Genomic DNA, 8,735 nt, shown 5'->3' on the forward strand with positions numbered 1-8,735 from the left:
TTTGAGCACACTTAAAAATGAACTTTGCCAAACAGGTGCCTTGCAGGAGCCAAAAAAACTATAAAAAACAAAAACCAAGGAAACCTTTCTTCACATTATTGGTCAAGTGGGCCCAAAATAATGCAGGCTATTGCAACTATCGTCCTTGGTTCCTTCCAATGATGCCACACACTTTGGACACAAGACTAGGAGGAATCAAGTTGGAACTGTGCTAGAAGTCCCTTCTCTGATTACTAGCTCTCGTGGAATCAGAGGGTGAGATGGAAGCTACCAAAAGAGAAAAATAACCAGTCACCCTATCAGCTATAAAGCCTGTGAACCACAATGAAAGTCTAGCAAGAGATCCCCAACTGTACAATAGTAACACTTGCATCCTCGGGGTAACTGACAGATAATTGGACTTAAGGACTGCTCAAGCGGAAGGAATTCATAAAGGGTTCTGTAAACCCAGACAACTACCCATGGCTGGAGAAGTCATAGATCCTAAAGGAGGACCCATTATTGCCATTCACCCAAATCAATACAGCTTCTAACTGTATTCTAAATATTTATCCTTATACCTGCCTCCATAGATACACCCTTCACCCTTTATCAAAGAAGGTTGTTTTTTTTTTTTTTTTTCATATAGTGGCTGCTACAGAGATACACAAGTGGTCAAAATGCAGAGAGTAAGTGGTCATGGTGGTTTGAATAAAAATGGTCCCCATAAGTCGTTATATTTAAATGCTCAGGGAGTGACGCTATTTGAAAGGCTTAGGAGGTGTGGCCTTGTTGGAGGAAATGTGTCACTGGGTTTGGGGGTAGAGGGACATTGAGGTTTCAAAAGCTCAAGCCAGGCCCTCTCTTTTCAGGCTCTCTCTTTTCCTGATGCTTGCCTATCCAGATGTAGAGCTCTCAGCTCTTTCTACAACACTATGTCTGCCTGTGTGCTGCTTTGCTTCCTGCCACGCTGATAAGATGCTAAGCCCCTGAAACTGTAAGTCAGCTCCCAATTAAATGCTTTCCCGTAGGGTAATTGTAGCTGTGATGTCTCTTCACAGCAAAAGAACATCGACTAAAGCATGCCCAGACCCAATTAGATCATCTACAATGTGAAGCCATATACCTAAGACTCATAAAATGTCTCAGAAAAGGGGACAGAAAGAGTGGAAGAACCTAAGGACCAGGATGTCTGCTTAAGATTCTGTTTTCTAGACAAGATAGGAAAGCTGCACCCATGAAAAATCTCAATAGTTTGGTTGTTTAAACAAGACCTACATTCGGGCATCCATGTCAATACTCCAATGGAGAACATTTCACAAGGCCCCACCCCAGATAAAGAACTATAGGTAATCCCTGGCAGTCAAGGGAGGAAGCATCAGATTTTGTCCTCTCGGGCTAGCCAGTCCCTAGTGGTCAGTCCTAAACACATGTGAATATATATGATCAAAACTTACTTGGATTCAGTAAGTTTTATACACACATGTGTGTGGTAAAGGATATGCAGCAATAATAATTATAGAAGAGGTTATAAATCTGAGAGAAAGTGGGTGAGAGAGGGGTTGGAAGTGGGAATGGAAATTATATAAATACGCTGTACTGTATAAAATTCTAAAAAATACTTTAAAATAAATTAATTCAGTTTAAAAAAATTAAAATAAGGAGACTGGCCTAGCGAGTTTGCTAGTAGTTATGAGCACTCACTGCTCTTGTGGAAGACCTGAGTTTTGTTCCCGGAACCCATGTCAGATGGCTCACAGCCATTTGTTACTCAAGCTCTAGAGCTAACCAAGTTCTTGGCCTTCACAGGCACCCGAATTCACATGTGCAGCCCTCTTGCACACACACACACACACACACACACACACACACACACACACACACACACATTATTAAAAGTAAGTCTCAAGAAAATAAAACCCAGAGGGAGTCCAGTCAGGCAACGTCAAAGCTCTAAGCGAGTATCCGAGTATCCACCATTCCATATTTCTCAGCTGTAGTTCACTGGGCACAAGGCCATTAACATTTCTCTCCCTTTGCCATTTGCCATTAAAGTGAGAGAATGCACGTTGCTTTTCCAGGTTGTGGATTCAGCAAACGTTTGTCAGCCTTTCCTTGGCCTTCTGCGCAGGGCCAATGCAAGCCCACCTGCCCTTAAGCTTTCAGAAATAAGTGAGCCAAAGAACTTGACAGAAAGGCAATTTTGTCTTGTCATCCCAAAGAGCAGGAGTATGAGATCTGTCTCAAAGGGGCAGGGGGCATATTTAAAAGCCAGTGAAAGATTTGCTGCTTTCCTTTTTCCCTTTCAAAGAAGTCAAGGGCTATTCCTTGTTTGAATGAGAACAAAGACTCTTGGGGACCAATGTAGCAGGTAAATATTTGAAATAATGTGTCATTGTATTTTCCATAATGACCTGCAGTCTTTGAAATCTGACAACTTTCCTATCTACACGTTGGTTGGTTTTTCCTTATTTGCTCTCTTAGACTGTCAGCCACCAAAGAAGCTCATAAACATAAGGACTCTGAAAGGCAGGCAGCCAACATGACCTCAGAAGTATTTATACACTGTGATGGAGACCATGATATAACTCAGTTCTGTATCACTGTGCTTTCTGCCAATTACTACTCCAGTGTGTCTCTTGGGGATGTGGTAAGTATTGGTTTAAGATAAAAAGGCAAAGACAAACAAGAGTGTATGACATGAGGTCTGGTTTTTCCATGAGGCCATTGTTTCTTAGCCCTCGCTGCTGCCTGCACCTCACCACCTGCAGTTTTGGGCTCCCAGGTCTGTGGAACATCCTGAACTGCGTGGTCAGTGGTTCAACAGAACTATTACCATTGCGAAACTATACATGGAAATGGCAGGGTTGCTGTGTGTCCTAGAAGGTACACAGTTATGACCAACCTGATGTGAGACATTAAAAGCTAGACCTGGGGTGAAAAATCAGACAGGGAATAGAAATGGCTGAATGAGGCATCACACAACACCCCAGGCTGAAAGCAGGTAACATGGACAAAATACATGAATGTGAAAATAAAAGGAACACTACAATGAAAGGAACATTGAAATGGACTCTGAGAATAGAGTGCAGAGGCCTCCAAGAAACCAGAATTTATGCTGTTTAGAATGGGAACTTTGGTTGCATTGAGCCTTTGACCTATGTATGGCATCTAAAAAGAACCCAAATAACTAATGATCAGCCTGTAGCCAGATGTTCCTAGCACATACCAAGAGGTTATCAGCTGCTGTTTTCTGGACATTTGCACGTGTTTGTACATGCCTTTATTAGTGGCATCTCCCTGTTCCATCTTTATCAGTTACATGGTCCCAGTTTCCTTCCGGTGCATAAAACTCTCATGTTTTCTGCCTTCCCAGAAAAGTCATTCGGACTAGCTGAGCCCATTTTTCCAAAATTACAGCCCCTAACACCCAAATGCAATCCTTTTGTTTTTTACAGCTTCTAAGTTTGAACTGAATGATACCCACCAGTAAAAATACATAGCATGAAGTGCAGACTATACTCCTCCTACTCATAGGAAAAAAGGTTCTAGCCTACAAAATGAAGAGCCAAATGAAGCACAACTGTTTAGTGAAAATCGACACCTCTATCTGCTCCAGGCACCTGGCAAAACACCACACACTAGGCTAGGCAGTGGTGGGACACACCTGTAATCCCAGCACTTGGGAGGTAGAGGCAGGCGGATTTCTGAGTTTGAGGCCAGCCTGGACTACAGAGGGAGTTCCAGGACAGCCAGGGCTACACAGAGAAACCCTGTCTTGAAAAAAACAAAAACAACAACAAAAATCAAACAAACAAAAAAACACCACGCACTTGAACACACACACACATACACAAATTCACATGCATGCTTGCACACATACACACACTTGCATGCACATATACATGCACACACATATACACACATGTGTGTGAGCATACACACACATACATACACACATACACACACACACACACACACACACACACACACACACACACACACACACACACCTGAGACGCTGGGTGCTATTTTCATGCACTTCTGGTCTCTACTGGAATTCCTTCAGCTATGGGGATTTCCAGCTTGCCTGGGGCCCTTTGGCAAGGCACCCTGTTACTAGAGAACAAAGGGGAGGAAGGACTGTGAAGGACTGTGAGGAATAATGCCAGAAGAGTCCCTGAGGAGCCTGGCAGCTTTCAGATGCTCTCAGGCACCCTTTTCTATTCTGTCTGCTCAAAGCCAGCCTCTCCAGGCATTCCCTAAACTCTTCATGCAAGTCAGGCTGGTACACACCAGTCATGGGGCAATAGACTCAAAAGCAGGCTCCCCTGAGGTTAACTACCTATCTATCACGGTTTTCTTTATAAAATTTGTTTATTTATTCTTCTCTGACATATTAGATACTCCCAATTTTTCCCTACCCCCCTCCCCATTCACTCTTCCTTCTTTCACTTCAAAAAATTTCAGGCCTCCCAGGGCTACCAACCAAACACTGCATATCAAGTTATAATATGACTAGGCATATCCTGTCATATCAAGGCTGGACAAGACAACTCAATAGAAGGACAAGTGACCCCAGAGCAGGCGAAGTGTCAAAACCATCCCCACTCCCACTGTTAGTAGTTCCACAAGAACACCAAGCTATACAATCATAACACATATGCACAGACAAACACGAGGCAGAGATGAAGGAGTCTTTCAGAAGAGGGGGAGGAAGGATTGTAGGAGCCAGAGGGGTCAAGGATACTACAAGAAAATGACCCATAGAATCAACTATTGCAACTATTGCAACGTCTTACTGTTAAAAAAAAAAAAAAAAAAAAAAAAAAAGCTTCATTTGTAGTGAAGGGAATGTGGGCAACAGAGCTCTAGCAGATGTGAGCAGAATCCACTCTGTATGTCTCACTAACTCTCGAGTTATGACCAGTGTCTTTGCCTTCCCTAGCTTCTGTCAAAATATATCTGCTTTGACAAGATCTCCCAACATCATAAAAACAGCTGCAAATCTCCTAACGTTTTTAAATAAGAGAAAATTGGCAAAAGTGATCACTTCAGGGTCTGGAAACAAAATAGAGAAAGAGATCAGAAGGAAGTATTTATCCATGAACAACTGATAACAAAGTAAGTGGGGTCTGTGACCCCCAGCCTGGGCTGCTTCCATCATCTTCTAGCTCTGGTATATGGGTGAGCCATAAACCACCTCTAGCTTACAGCTAGAGGAGCTCACCATGCCCACCATTTTTGTTGGACTGTCAATAAAAATATTGTCTGGAAGGAAAAAAATATTGGGGATTCTCCTATGTGTTATAGTCTGAGGATAAAGCAACAGCCAGAGTATACAGCAGAAAGACAGGCTACTCAGATACTATTCATGGAAATTCTAGAAATGAGAGAGCTAGACGGCTCAAATGAGGCCCCGTGATGGCTCTGACACAGCATACTCTCACAGGGGAGACCCAGGAGAGTCCAGTAGAACATAAAACCCAGCATACATTTGAAACCTGCTTGAACTTTGAACCTGTGCCTGGTGTACAGCCAGACGTGGTGGCTGCGCTGGAGATGTGTGAGCACCACCTCAGCTCCCTCACTGGCTGACTGCCAAGCTATGCAGACCCAGGGCTACCCACTGAAGATGGGCTGTCAAGAGGAAAGTAAGAATGAAAGCAAAACATAACATAACATTCTCCATATCACAAGGACACCGGCCATGCACACAGACTTTAAGCAATTAGCCAAAACAACAGTAACAGAAACAATAGCAACAAAACAAAAAAACCAACCAACCAAACAAAAAAACCTGTGAGCCCTGATGTTGAATTTAACATGAGGAAATTACCCAAGACAGAGTTGAAAGAAAAATGATTGAAAGAGGTCTCTGGGAACGCCACACCCGGTCATTATGTATGCTCCCAGAGCCTCAGAGAAGACAGGGGAAGAAAATTGAAGGGAGTGGTGAAGAACCAAACATCACATGTGCTGGTAAGTTCCAAAAATCTCAAGAAAGCAAATACCCAGAAAACAGATCAGTGAACCAGACAAGCCAGCAATAAATGATGGCTGGCTTCACAGAGAGCTGTGGACTCCTCCCTGAGACATGAAGCCCTCCAGTCTAGAAGGTTACAGATTCAGTGAAGTTCTTTGTATTCTGTAGGTTGGGCCCTCTGACATCAATTAACCAATTCTCCCTCGGCATGCCCAGGCACCAGTGTGATCCAGGCAGTTCTTCCACAGATGTTCTTTTCTCAGATGATTCTAGATTGTGTCAAGCCAAACCAGGAGAGGAAGCATTTAAGGCAAAAGCAAAAGCAAAAGCCTTGTTTTGGGAGGTCTGTCACTTGAGCAGTAGCAAATGATGTAAAAGTAAGTCAAAACGACAAGGAAGGTACCTGGCAGTGTGCTGTGGTGGGCCCCTTGCATTCTACATGGAATACTACTGCATTCAAGTGAGTCTGCAGAGCAATTACTAAAGAGGAAAGGAAAAGAGTAACAGCAGAAGGCAAAAGGCTTTAAACTAAGACATTAAAATGCATATGTCTGGCAAAGGATGCATTCAAGCTGTATGAAGAGCTTCTATGGGCCTGGAGAAATGGTTAAGAACATTTGCAAAGGACATGGAGGCCTACAACCAGCTGTCACTCTAGTTCCAGGGAACTGGATGCCCACTTCTGATTTCTGCAGTTACTAGGCGTTCACACTCTACACTAACATACGTGTAGGGTAATATGTAATTTTTTAAACACATATTTAAAAACAACTTAATGTATTATATGTACTTTTAAAATATGAAAACAGAACTGCAATAAAGTAAGCTGATACTTGTACATTTCTGGCTAATGTTCTCCTGTTCTAATTGTTGTTATCAATTTTTACATGAATAAAAGGTTATTTTACCTCATAAGTACATGCAATCTTGTATATAATCAAAACACTAGTAAATTAAGACTGTTTTAAAGACCCAGTGTAAATGGGCAAACATTTTAGCTATTTCACAAAAGACGACATAAAGATGCTTGACATTGTTACTCATCAGGGGTGTGCAGAGGAAAAGCTCAAACAGACACTGCACAACACCCCCTAGTGTGGTTAAAATTAAAACGACAAATGTTACTCATGATCTTACCATTCCTCTCCTCAGAGATCACCCCAGAGAAATGAAAACACATGTCCCCCAAGCATCGTGCCCAGGAATGCTCATTACGGCTTTATTCAGAGCAGCTCTAACAAAAAGCACTGTGATGTCTCTCGGGGAAATGGACAAACAAACCGTGGCATCTTTCTACAACGCAATGTGACTCAACAAAAAGAAGAGGATCAAATGCTGAAGCAAGCAAGAGCATGCATGGATCCCTACAGATGCGTGTCAGATGGGGAGGATCGTGAGACACCAGGCAGCGGTGTGAGCAGCAATGACAGAAAAATGAGCAAAGCTAATGAGGGTCCAAGGAAGTGAAAACGAGGCTGACTTTACACGGTGATACTGACTATGCAAGAACCATCTAGGATAGAGAAATATCTGTGTTCATATGCTATATCTTAATCTAAATGTATAGTTTACATTTTATTGCAATTTCACTTACGTAAAGAAATTTTAAATAATTCAGTAAAACACACCATATGCACAATCTCTCTCTCTCTCTCTCTCTCTCTCTCTCTCTCTCTCTCTCTCTCTCACACACACACACACACACACACACACACACACACACACACACATCCATATGTTCTCTTTTGCAGCGCATTGGCTGTGACTGCCCTCCAAAGGTGCATAGACAGGATGGGATACATTGGGTGTCATAAATTCTGCTCAGGTCCCAGCCGTGAGTAAGACTTTTAATTCCAGTTTGTGGTCATCCCCAAACTGATGAAACAAGAGGATTTCCCAAGCAAAACTGAGCAACTGGCTTTGTGGTCAACCCAGCTGCCTTGTTGACAGGTGTCTGACCCAGCCCAAGGAAGAAAAGATACCCATTATTGAACCAATGCATTTGCTGGCCTGATCCATCATTTAAGATATGACATATCACTTGGATGCCATAAGCATGAACTTCTCAAATTACAAATCAACAAACTGTTTATTTGAGGAAGAAGAATTACATTTAGGGGTGGCACACTCTGAGTTAAAGAGGGGGTTTTGCTCACCGGTGTCTACTCAATTTTCCTAAAAATGGTTCCTATACCGCATCCATCAGATCCAGTACTTAGGTTCCTGGGGACTTCAGAAACTAGCAACAACTGTGAAATGACACATATGGTAATGACTAAAATCCATTCATCTAAAACCCAAAGCTTTTTTAAAGAATTTGAAGCAACCTTTGCTGGCATGCTGAAAGGCTCAGGGGTCAGCACGGAAGGTGAGTACCCGAAACCTGAGTATAAAGAGAGCAGATCAACTACAGCCTTCCCTTTGTAAATCCAGTCTCTAGGTCAGATATTGCTCAATCATAGCCTCGCTTGGTTTGTTTGTTCTCTTGTTTGTTGAGTTTCTAACAGAGCCCCATTGGGGCTGGAACTCACTATGTAGGTCAGGCTGACCTTGAACTCACAGAGATCCTCCTGCCTCAGCCTCTCAAGTGCTGGGATTAAAGAGAATTACCGGGCTGGTAAGATGGCTCAGCAAGTAAGAACACCCGACTGCTCTTCCGAAGGTCCTGATTCAAATCCCAGCAACCACATGGTGGCTCACAACCATCTGTAATGGGATCTGATGCCCTCTTCTGGAGTGTCTGAAGACAGCTACAGTGTACTTACATATA

The 8,735-nt window shown here is 42.8% G+C and overlaps 1 long non-coding RNA gene across 1 annotated transcript in view; it reads left to right on the plus strand.

Moving 5' to 3' along the window:
* Window positions 1-8,735, plus strand: part of LOC110319088 — a 74,787-nt gene that overhangs the window by 39,585 nt on the left and 26,467 nt on the right. Inside the window, exon 3 of the long non-coding RNA XR_002380391.1 lies at window positions 2,464-2,629. This is a non-coding gene — a long non-coding RNA (uncharacterized LOC110319088). The remainder of the gene's footprint in view (window positions 1-2,463; window positions 2,630-8,735) is intronic.

Source organism: Mus pahari, chromosome 3 (genome assembly GCF_900095145.1).
Source record: "Mus pahari chromosome 3, PAHARI_EIJ_v1.1, whole genome shotgun sequence".
NCBI lineage: Eukaryota > Metazoa > Chordata > Mammalia > Rodentia > Muridae > Mus > Mus pahari.